We start from the raw sequence: 12655 nt of genomic DNA on the forward strand, positions 1-12655 counted from the left end.
TTTTTAATATTTTCCTCCAAATTGATCGAGTGAGACTAACTAAAGTTCCTTGGTGTTTTCGCTGAGTTTTTTGCATCCAAATTTTTTTTTTACATTCGAGGGCAGCCTTCGGAAATTGTAAACTTTTAAAACTTCGTACTTACATTTGGGTTTTCCACTCCCAAAATTTTCTGTGGGCACTCGATCTATAACGTAGAAACTAGAGCCGTTGAAATTTGTTGGAAATTCCATGAAAAGTTGAAGTTTTGTCAAAATAAAAAAAAAGATATTCTGCGCTAAAAGTTCTAAAATGGGATCATGACTTCATCTACAACCACAATTTCGAATGGACAAAATATCGAAAATTAAACATAAAAATCTAGAATTTAAAAATCTAAAATTGTCAAAATCTAGAATTACATAATTTCGAACCTAAAATAAAATCTCGAAAAAATCTTGAAAATTTTTTAACTTACAGGAATGATATGAAAATATAGCTAGTTAAGCCAACAATACAATAATTTTAATATAATATGAATATATTTATTCATAACATACCTAAATACAATTCAAACTTGAGATTTTGGGTGTTCGGTATTCTAACTTTCGAAATTTTGTCTTTCGAGGTTTTGGCTTTTGAAATAACGGGCCCCTTCTAAAATTTTTCGGATAATTAAAAAAAAAACTACCAAAAAAAGGTTTTCGTTGAAAAAATTAAACTTCCAGAAGTAAGAATTATCTTTTGATTCTATATATAAATAGCAACCAAAACAAAAGTTATGAACTGAACGGTAAAATTTAATTTACAAACAAAATTTTTCCAATTGTTTCAAGAAAGAAATATACTAATGATTATAATGAAATTATTAGGTTAATTTTTCTTGAAAAATGCAAAAATTTGCTCAGGTCCAATTTATTTATTCTCCATTATATTTAATATCACCGCTTTAAAAATGAGAAATCTGTCAAAACACACACAAATTTTCAAATATCCCATTCTAAATGGCAACTTTATTATTTTGACAATTTTTATTGCAGAAAAAAAGTGTAAAATAGTGAAAGTAACAATAAAAGTGTGTTTAATTTAATAAAAAAAATTATTCATTTGACAGAATTTGTTTTATATACATATGTATATTTTTGTTTGTCAAAAATTAATATGACAAATATAAAAACATAAAGTGAACAGTGTTTCAAAAATTTGTGTTGTAAATTTAACCATCTGTAGATGGTAAAGTGCTAATGAATGTGGAGTAAATTTATATAATATTTTTAATTTATTTCCATTTTTACCACATACATCAATTTTTGAAGCCACGTTCTTTCTTTTTGGCCAATAAAATACTTTAAGTAGAACATAAAATCCTTAAGTTCTACTTTTTGTTCCCCCTAAGTTATGTTAAACTTAGAGTAATTTATGACACAATTTGAAGTTTGTGCAAACCGCTACGTAGAACTTAAATGTTTATGTTTCACATAAATATTTAAGACTCGTTTCAGCAAATGGGCTTTAAAGAAATTCGTTAATATTTGGAACTGTTTTTGTTTTATCATTTAATATTTTTCAGTATTGCTGCTGCTACTTGATATATTCAAATTCATGCAATCCCTTATTTCAATAGCTTTTAATACCATTATTTTCTTTGAAAACAGATAACTACATTTTTTTTGGGCGATCCATGATGGTATTTCTCAAAATTGGATAATTTGAATTGTGTTCACAATTAATTTATGAAATAATATTTTTTTCTCAGGAATTTAATTTTAGTGCACTAAGTAGGTAAGATTACTTTAAATAGAAAAAAACCCAATATGACTTAAACATACTCTTTTTTTACCCTTAGAAAATCACAATATTTACCCTCAAACAACATCATTTCTTTATCGTTTAATGATTTTTCCTGAGAAACTCATCATGAACAGGAAATACCCCTAATGGATATGATTCATTCGAAAAAGTAATATCATAGCAGAATGGAGTACTTCAATAATATAAGACTTGTCCTCAAGGACACATAGCTGCTTACAATCATTTCCTGTATTCTTTAGGTCATTAAGTAATCTGCCTTTCATTCCTTCTTCAATGTTGTCATTTTCAATGACAGTTGTTGGACAACCTCTATATACTAGCTGCTGTTCGTCAAGAAAAAAAAAAAAAAAACTTAATAATAATAAATACGCACTCAAATTGTCCTAATCAATAAATAGCTTCCAAGAAAGTGCTTTAATACAGCAAAAAAAAAATAAAAAGGAAATAGGTGGGTACACAATTCTGTATTTAATATCCTTCCCCGTATCCTGTTCGTAAACATTTCTTTTTTTTCCCATCAGACTAGTGAAGGTTAGATACTCTTTTTTTTCTCTCTACATCATCGCAAACTGCGGCAAGATGTCGGCCGTCTGTCAAAACATTTTTATGCCACTTTAAACCATAATCGAGTGGATGCGGCTATATCAAAACGATATCGTAATGGACCCATTCAGATTTCTACAAAATAGAAAATCTGTCATCAAATTTCTGCTAAATGATTGCAAAACAAATTTGTCTGCCTCAAAATGTTGGGCTATTCTCAGATCTGCTCTGGACATAATCCACTTGTCAATATAAGCTGGAAATATATAAAGAGGCAGACTTGAGGGCTCAAGTTTTTTTTTTCAAAATTTTTGTCCTTCTCTGTTCGTTATAACCCCCAACCCTCAAACCACCCCAAACAAAATATGAAAGTTGGGTTAAATATTTTGATTCTATATATTGTTAAATTCAATCAGGACATTTTTATCTACAAGGATACATTTTAATATCCTTTGTATATGGGAAGTAGATAAGTTGTTGTCAATGTCAGCAGATTTTAAGGTTCTAATAGAACTTTTATTGCGAATGTAGTAAAGGACCAAAGGCATTCTGAGAGGGGTTCTGATCCGATTTCTTATGGTTAATCCCCCAACATTGTACTTGTTTCATTTTTATTGTGCGGCTCTTTTATTGGCTCTTTTTCTGAGTAATGGATGCATAAACTCTATCATAATTATGTTATTTGAATCGATTTTTATATTTCCCTTTTGGGGTATTTATGATGTAGTTTTCACGCTAACGATTATTGAGCTTAAAGATAATCATCGCACACTTTGTATGGGAAAGGGGAATTGATTCTGTGTAGTATCTATAAATGTTTGTACTTTTGTTGATCTGTTCAAATGGAAAACCACCCTATTTAATTTCATTTACAGTTTTGTGTGTGTTGTAATATTTTTTATTAGTTATGTTATGAGGGGATTTAGAAAAGTCTGAATGGGCATTTGTAGATAGCAGCAATAATAATTTCTATAATAAATTCAGTTGTTTAGATAAAAAGTCAAAAAAAAAAAAAAGAGTGTGTGTACACATGTACACGCGACTGAAGTTATACTTCTCATTCAGTATATGTAAATGAATTTCATTTGATATTTTTAATTTCTATTATGAAGTAAATAATCCACACTTAGTTTTTTTACATTTTTATCAAGTGAACAATAAATTAATTCTTTCATCCTCCTTGCGTCCATGTAATTTTCAATTTATTCTGTGAAATTTACTCATGTTGTTGGGTTCAGACCGTACGGTATATGGTTAACGAAAGTAAATGAATTGCGCATAAAATATGCAATATGGTAATTTTATGAGAATTGTGTGTGCTTCAGCACTAGTAGTAGCAATATGGAACTGGCAGGGTTGCTACAAAGCTCAAAAGTTAGCTGAGCTCAGTTCACAGCCCAGCTCAAATTTTGAGCTAGCTCACTTTTGAGCTATGTACCATAGCTCAGCTCATTTGAGCTGAGCTGAAAGTGAGCTGAGCTGATGGTTGAGCTGAGCTGTTGGGTAAGCTGAGCTGTCGGTGAGCTGAGCTGTTGGGTGAGCTAAGGTAAAGTGAGCTGAGCTGAGCTGTGATGGGTGAGAGGATACATTGATTTTTATTTGGAAAATATAATGAAATATGAAGATATTTTAAACTTTTATAAAACACCATAGCTTAAGATGTTTGGTTCTAGTTATTAATTTAATTATTTTAACACATGGATATTTTTATAAATAAAACAGATAATTTTTCGTGATCTTTTTTCTTGGTTTTTTAATAGTAAATGTATTTCTATTTTTTTAGTAAAATATTTCTTTTTTTATCATAAAAAAAAATTCCGGTACAATCCGATTTTTCGACTTTTTTCAAAATTCCGTTTGAAAGTTGGGGTACATTTTTTTTTCGAAAAATCCCCGAATCTTTGAACGCTCCTGGAAGCTCAACCGCTTGAGAGCAATTTTTGGGAGTGATGCCAAATGATAGCTTGTGTTATGGGCCTACGCTTTGCACATTATCAGATTTTTAAAAAATCGCCTTCCATGTTAAACCACCACATCATGCCTTTTTTTCAGAATCGTGCCTATTTTTTTTTTTACTTTTAAGTTCTCCCGGTTTGAGAACGCGTGCACCTACAGGGATGGGAGTTGTAGCCAAATGTAGGTTAGAGTCCCCGCTACCTTTTGGCATCAAAAATTTTATTTTCATTTTCTTCAAAATTCCGCGATATAGGCGTTGGAAGTTGGGGGCGCGAAAAAACTTCTGGGAGCTGAACGCTTATATTCTCAGCTACCTAATAGTGGTATAATCCGGTTTTTCGATTTTTTTCAAAATTCCGAGAAAATCGTGTTTGAAAGTAAGGGTAAAATTTTTTTTCGAAAAATCCCCGAATCTTTGAACGCTACTGGAAGCTAAACCGTTTGAGAGCAATTTTTGGGAGTGATGCCAAATGATAGCTTGTGTCATGGGCCTACGCTTTGCACATTATCAGATTTTTAAAAAATCGCCTTCCATGTTAAAGCACCACATCATGCCTTTTTTTTCAGAATCGTGCCTATTTTTTTTTTACTTTTAAGCTCTCCCGGTTTGAGAACGCGTGGACCTACAGGGATGGGAGTTGTACCCAAATGTAGGTTAGAGTCCCCGCTACCTTTTGGCATCAAAAAAATTTTTTTCATTTTCTTCAAAACTCCGCGATATAGGCGTTCGAACGCTTTGATCTAGAAACAGGGGAGTGGTGCCATATGAAAGCTTATATTCTCAGCTACCCGATAGTGGTATAATCCGGTTTTTCGATTTTTTTCAAAAACCCGAGAAAATCGCCTTTGAAAGTTGGGGTAAAATTTTTTTTCGAAAAATCCCCGAATCTTTGAACGCTCCTAGAAGGTAAACCGCTTGAGAGCAATTTTTGGGAGTGATGCCAAATGATAGCTTGTGTCATGGGCCTACGCTTTGCACATTGTCAGACTTTTAAAAAATCGCCTTCCATGTTAAACCGCCACATCATGCCTATTTTTTCAGAATCGTGCCTATTTTTTTTTTACTTTTAAGTTCTCCCGGTTTGAGAACGCGTGGACCTACAGGGATAAGAGTTGTACCCAAATGTAAGTTAGAGTCCCCGCTACCTTTTGGCATCAAAAAATTTTTTTTTCATTTTCTTAAAAATTCCGAGATATAGGCGTTGGAAGTTGGGGGCGCTCACTTTCAGCTCAGCTCACTTTCAGCTCAGCTCAAATGAGCTGAGCTATGGTACCTAGCTCAAAAGTGAGCTAGCTCAAATTTGAGCTGAGCTGAAATGTGAGCTTTTTGCAACCCTGGCAACTTGCCACATGGAAATTACCACATGCAACTTGTCACATGCAACTTCCCACATACAACTTGCCACATGCAACTTGCCACATGCAACTTGCCACATGCAACTTGCCACATACAACTTGCCACATGCAACCTGCCACATGAAACATGTAACTTGCAACGTGTTGTGTGTTTTATGTTTGCCGTACTGCGGCGTACTGCATTTTTAAATACCAAAGTACTGACTACTCTAAAGGTGAAACGACAGCCCTGCTACCCAGGGTGATCGCGTCATAATCCCTTTGACATTCTTGTCAAAAAGTAAATTTTCATACTCACCCTCCCATAAGAAGTATAACTTCAAAAAAAGAAGACTCTTGTCATCAAGTTAATTGGGCCTTTTTATTCAATTTTACAGGGAAAGCTATATGATATTTCGAAAAAGGGATATAAAAGTTTTAAGAGATTTGTTTATTTAAAGTGTTGTTGTTTTATTTTTATAGATTCACAGTGATTTTGTAGGAAAACTTAATAAATACTAGGAATTCATGTAGAAAATATTTCAAGGTTTTTAAAACACATAAAGGAGGATTGTACCAACAGAGAGTTGGCCTGTTGGTTAGATAAAAATCTGTAAGGTTGTATGTAATTCAAAAAATTGCTTTCAAATATTTAGTTGCTCCTTGCGAAATATACATATTTTATTTTTTTACATTTTATAATTAGACCAGTCATCAAAGACAAACAAATTGGGTAAATGTTGAAAAATTTGAAAAAAGGTTTTGTTCAGGTCTTCTATACATTGTGACTCCTGATTGACTGAAGTATTAGTTTGCAAGAATCAAAGGTGCATCATATGGAAAAGTCCTAGGCATTTTAGTTAAAATTGGGAATTGTTGCAGACTACGAAACTACTTGATCTAAAGAGTAGTATTTGTCCAAAACTGATTTATTTACTTTGTTAGGACTAGCTATTTGCAGCTTCAAAAACTGAAAGAAATTTTAAAATCAGTCGAGCGACTCGGCTGATTCATTTAGTCAAAGTTTGCTTATTTTTAAAATCGAAGAAATTTTTTGTATGAAAATTTTAAGAGTTTTGGTGTAAGGATCTAAAAACTAGTTGAAAAACTAAATTATGTTTTTAATGTTTGAGTTAAGTTACAAAATTTCCTTTAAAAGTCCTCAGACTTAACTCGACTTAAATTTAATCTTTGACTTTAATAAAACATTTAAGAAAAAAATCAGCTGCTGAACATTTCTACATAAATTTAAGAGCGAACATCTTTTTGGCATTAATTTATCCAAATTTCTAGCTCATATTCAGTTTTGAAAAAGAAAATTCTATAAACGCTTATTCTGTCCGCCATTTTGGAACCACCATTTTGCAAAAATAAAAGTTGGAAAATTTTTCGTATTTCTCATACTAATACCTATGCTTTAGTGTCCTTAATTTCATGACTTTTCATCAAGAATTGCCGGTGCAAATGGTTTTTGGCGCCATAAAGCACCAAATGCACCACTGTGAGCTAAGGAGAATGATAAATAGTCAAATCCCTGTTGACCGACAGGTTTTTATAATCTTTAACGAATTCATAAAATTCACCGATGACACAATCAGTTCTTTACTTCTAATTTTGTAAAAAGGATAATTTAAAATATAGTCTATTAATGTTCATACATATTTAATATTGAGCTGATAAAAGAGTTGTTCAAAGCTATTACATTAAAAAAAAAGATGTTATGGTGGTTAAATTTTATTTTGTAAAAATACCATTTTATTAATTTGTTCATACTTTAGAGATTTTGATTATTTTCTAAACCCTTCTTAGTCTTCGCAATTCGCAACTTTTCCGCTCTATTACGATTTGAAATTCGAAAAAACTGTATTTCGACCAACCTTCCTACGCAGTTCTTGCGAAAAATAGCCAACATAAATGATTAATAAATAAAATGCACGACTGGGGTCGCACGTACTTGCTCTTGTAGTTCAAAGTATGGTTATCTTAAATAGCTATTGGAAATTTAAGATTTTGTTAATTGTCGAGAAAAAAAAAATTAAAAAAATTGCAAGTTAAAAAAATTAAAATTAAAATTTTTTTTTCAAAAACTTAAAAAAAAAATTTTCAAAAACTTTTTTATTTTTTTTTTTTTATTTTTGACACTTCAAAATTATGTCTGTAAATTTTGAATAAAATTAACTCATGTTTTGATGAAATATATGAACTTAAAAAATATGTTAATTTTTGAAAAACGGCAACGTCATATTTCCGTTCTCCTCATTTTTTGAGAAAAACTAAAAACGCAGTTTTGTAAGAATCAATGGGAGAATTACCTACACCAAATTTAATCAAAATCGTTAGAGCCGTTTTCGAGAAATTTGCAATACCTCGAAAACTTTATATGGGAGATATGCGTTTAAAAGGAGATATTAGAAAAATAAAAAAAAAAAACGGGTCTAGGGAATTACGTAAAAACCGTGTGTACCAAGTTTTAAGCAAATCCGTCCATCCGTTTAGGCCCTAGCTCGATGTACAGATGGACGCACAGACGCACATACACACAGACGCACAGACTGACGGACGGCATGACGAAAACTTTTTTGATCTTCTCCATCATCGTAATGTCGGTATTGATTAAAACCTCGAATTTTTTTTTCTACACGAAACCAATACTTGCCCTATAGAGCAAGTAAAAAGGAGACTACAAATTTTAAGTAGGTATACAATTCACTTCCTCACATATTTTTACTGTCCTAAAAGAATTTTATAAATGAGGCATTCACAGGGGCGTACAATCACTTGGGGCAAACGGGGCAGCGCCCCGGGTCCCCCGACAGACCCCAGGGCCCCCACTGGCGACAATGTTAGCATAAATTGAGTTACGAAGTAAATTAAAATGTAGGTATTTGAATCACTTCGGATACAAGGGAGACAAATTATGTCATTCAGTGTAATGTATAATGCATTGGTAGCCACACAATATTATATTGATTTAATCAAAAGGTTACCCCAGGGTAACTGCTTTTTTAAAAGAAAAATTATAATTTTATCTTAGGGCCCCAAAAAATATTACTTGAAAAATCTTTGCAACCACAAATAATACATTAGAGGCCCCAAAAAAGCAAAAAACAACTTCAGGCCAGTGGCCCCAAAAGCCTTTACTTCAGGGCATCAAAAAAATTAAATTAAAAAAAAATTGTTTTTTAAATTAAATTACATTTGTTGATGGATTACTAAATATTACTTTAGGAGCCCCAAAAAATTATGACTTCGGGGCTCCAAAAATATTATATGAAGGGTCCAAAAAAATAATTTTTTAGGAACCCCGTTAGTTGAGAGGCAATCAAATATTAATTTGGGGGCCCCAAAATCTATTACTAAGGAGCCCAAAAATGCTCATCAAATTTTCTGATGGCATAACAAATATTATTTGAGGATCCTCAAAAGCTATTACTTCAGTGGTTCAAAACAATCAAATGGAAAATTAAATATCAATTCAGGGGCCCCAACGTAAATACATCAGGGCCCAAAATAAAAACATTACGTTATTGGTGGCATTCTGAATATTAATTCAGAACAGAGGCCCCAATACCTATTAATTCTTGGCTCCAAAAAAATTATATTATATTTTAGGGGCCTCTAAGCACTTAATTTTGAGGCCCCAAAAATAATTTTTCATAGGCCCCAAAAAAATAAACTATGTTTGATGATGGAAAATCAAATGTTTACATATTACTTCAGAACAGAGGCCCCAAGAACTATCAATTCTAAGCTTAAAAAATTTATGTTTTAGGGGTCTCTAAATTATTAATTTTGGGGGCCCCTAGTACCTACCTACAAGTATTTACTACTTTTATGATAGAAATTTTAAGTAAGTATAGCAAAGTGCATTACGAACTTCTAAAACATTAAAATAAACCTTAAATAAATAAGCAATACACAAAAAAAGTATGTCGTAAACGTACTTTTTTTTGTATCTAAGGGGCCCCGGGGACTCAACGTTCAGAATGATAATGGGTTGAGTCCTCTTCTCTATAGGTTGGATTTTTTAAGGCCTTCTTATATCAAATAGTATGAAAGAAAGAAATTCTGGAGGTATAGAGCAATTATTCATCTGTGAAATATTTAATTCAAAAGTTCCAAATTTCAAAAGGACTTGACCCATTATTATTATTCTGAACACCTCAAATGTTATTTGAGTTATTTCTTTGATTTTTACTTTTAGTTTAATTTTGAATTTGTTTTATTTCGACTTTGACAGAATTTACCATTATATTTTTTCGGCAACATTTTCGCTGTCCAATACATAGGAGACTCGGAAAACTGACCGAAACCACTTAATTCAAGCCACTTCATTTGAGCGATTAATCCTTTAAGGGTTAAATTCATAGTCGTCACTCATGTTGAGAAATATCTTAAGCATTCGCTCAAGCGAATCCTTATTCATAGTCATCACTGGAGTTGAAATTTTTCTCAAGTGAAGGTCCGAGGAGGCTTTTTTACTTGAATAAACGTTTAATTTTGTTTTCAGTCAGTTGACATTAAAACGCAAGTGTCATTACGAGCGTTTTTTTCCGTCAAAAATGGATAATTACCCAAAAAAAATCTTAACATTACCAAATGGCTTACGATTTAAATGACCAAAAAAAAAATACGTTGACGTGCAGGTGTGTCTACGTGACGTTTACTTAGCAGTGTCAACGCGTTGACTCGCAAAACTGTTGATCACACTGTTTGACACAAAGCAAAAATTTAAATTTTCAAAAATATTTTGTAAAAAAAAAGCGGAGAAAATGAGATTTGAAAAAAGCTCTCATAGAAAAATTAAACGGAAATATGTTTGACATTGTTGCATTGAAATGTAAATATTTCGAGATATACGCAATGCACTTTTAAGATAAAAGTCTTAAATGAATTCTAATAAGATTGTTGAACGAATACAAATTTAAAATTACTAAATTTGTGTCGAAAAATTAGAAAAAAAAAAATAAAAAAAAGTATCCACATTTGATTTTTAAAAAATCGAAAAAAAATCAACATTTAAACGCTTATACCATAGGAACGCCGCACCCAATGTTAATGGTTATGGTCTTAAAATTTAGCTTAGAATATATAAATGGTTTTTGGTTTTTTGTCAAAAAAAAATTTTTTGCATCCAACATGGATGCCACGGCCATACCAAAAAGTTTTTTTGTAAAAAAAAAAACAAAAAGGTGAAATGAGAACCGCCTCTCTCCAAAACGGTACACATCGAAAATAGTCAATGCGTTGACCCAAAAATGTGTGTCAACGCGAGTGTCATCGTACCCGTCAACGCAATGACAACAGTTTTCGTTGACGATCACACAACGTGACACTCTTGGGACAGATTGTGACGTCATTTTTACGTCAGAGAGTCAAAGCGTTGACCGATTTCGTTGACCGTGTAATCATAGCTTAAGTATTTGTTTTAACTGTTTTTCGAATAAAATAAAAAAATGAGTAGCTACTGAGTTGTAGAAAAAACACGCGATCAGTCAAATTTTCGAGTTTGAGAAAAAATTTTAATCAAGACAAGATTTTTATTTACTCAAGTGACAGTACTATTTTCATTTCCCTTGATCGATTGCTTTAAATATTTCTCAACTTACTGGAGTTGAGAAAAATCTTAACTCGAGTAACGACTATGAATTCCGCTGTAAGTCGTGCGAGTTAAAATCACTGTCAACGAAACCGTAGGCGTAGCCTTTTATGATTAAACTCTTTTGTACCAACTAATTGAGTTTTCATTGTTATTTAAACCTTCTTAAACGTTTTTCATAAACCAAATTGTTAATAATAACTATTCAATAAAAGTCCTTTCTAAAATCTAGCCATTTCTTATTATGATTTAAAACGGAGGTGACGGTGGGCTGTAAGCGTTAAGAATGGGTGGTGTGACACTTGGTACACAAACCTTTGAGCTTGAACCATTTAAACCATTATGATGACTTTGTTCTGCTTTCTTTCTATTGCTCCACCCCAACTATGAAAACCCAAATTAAGCTAGTAGGATTTTCACTACAGCACAAAAGCTTATTAAATCCACACGAAAACCAGCACAAAAACTGCCAATTAACTCAATAAGTTTTTGCTTCCTACACCGCGGCCGGAACTTTGGAGAGATTCGACCATTTGCTTATTTCCTGTTTCATTTTGTGTTGAATTTTTTTTTTTACTACACAAAACTTTGTTAAAAAAAAATATAACAAAAAAAAAACCGAACTAACAAAAATGTAAGTCTACTCTTCCATGATGGTGTATCCACAGTTCATCGTTTGGTCTTCAATTTTCGTTTTTTTTTTTTTATATTTATTTTTCGAAAAACCTTTCGGCTTGACCAAGAGCACAACCTAACAACAATAGACAACAATTTGTATCGGAAAACGGTGGAATCGCTGATGAAATTATTTGAACCAATACTATACCAAAACGAACAATGTCCTGTTTCAGACGATGACGATGACGACGACCGACGACGACGACAGGGTGGGCTAATGTTGGCGTTGAAATTGGACAGGCTTTAAATTGAATTCAAATTTAGGCTATTGATTTAGAAAACGTTGCCATTCACATATATAGTCAGGAAGGTAGATATGCATTTCCATACATACTAGCTACTGCAATATCAATATATAGTGTCCTGGACAGGACATCACCCGGAGGGTGCATGCTGATGCTGATGATAGTTGTCCTTGCATTCGTTTTCTTTCTTTATTTATTTATTTTTTTATTTTTTTTTTATCTATTTTTGGTTTTCATTCCTTGTCGATGTGGAAAATTCTTTTGTTTCATGCTTCCTTGGAAATTTCCATCGAGAGGTCTGGGTTGCACGCTAAATTGGATAATCGATGGACATCCGAACAGTTTGCAATTAAATTAATTGCATTTCTAATTTGTGGACATCTCCTCTTCTCTCTGTGAAGGAAAGCGAAGCGACTGGTGACGTATTGCTTTCAAAAGCAGTGATTGAATTGGAGGTTTTTTTTTTTTTTCTGTTTTGATTTGCGATGTCAGGACTTTTAAGTTTTTGCT

This window comes from Episyrphus balteatus, chromosome 2 (assembly GCF_945859705.1).
Source record: "Episyrphus balteatus chromosome 2, idEpiBalt1.1, whole genome shotgun sequence".
NCBI lineage: Eukaryota > Metazoa > Arthropoda > Insecta > Diptera > Syrphidae > Episyrphus > Episyrphus balteatus.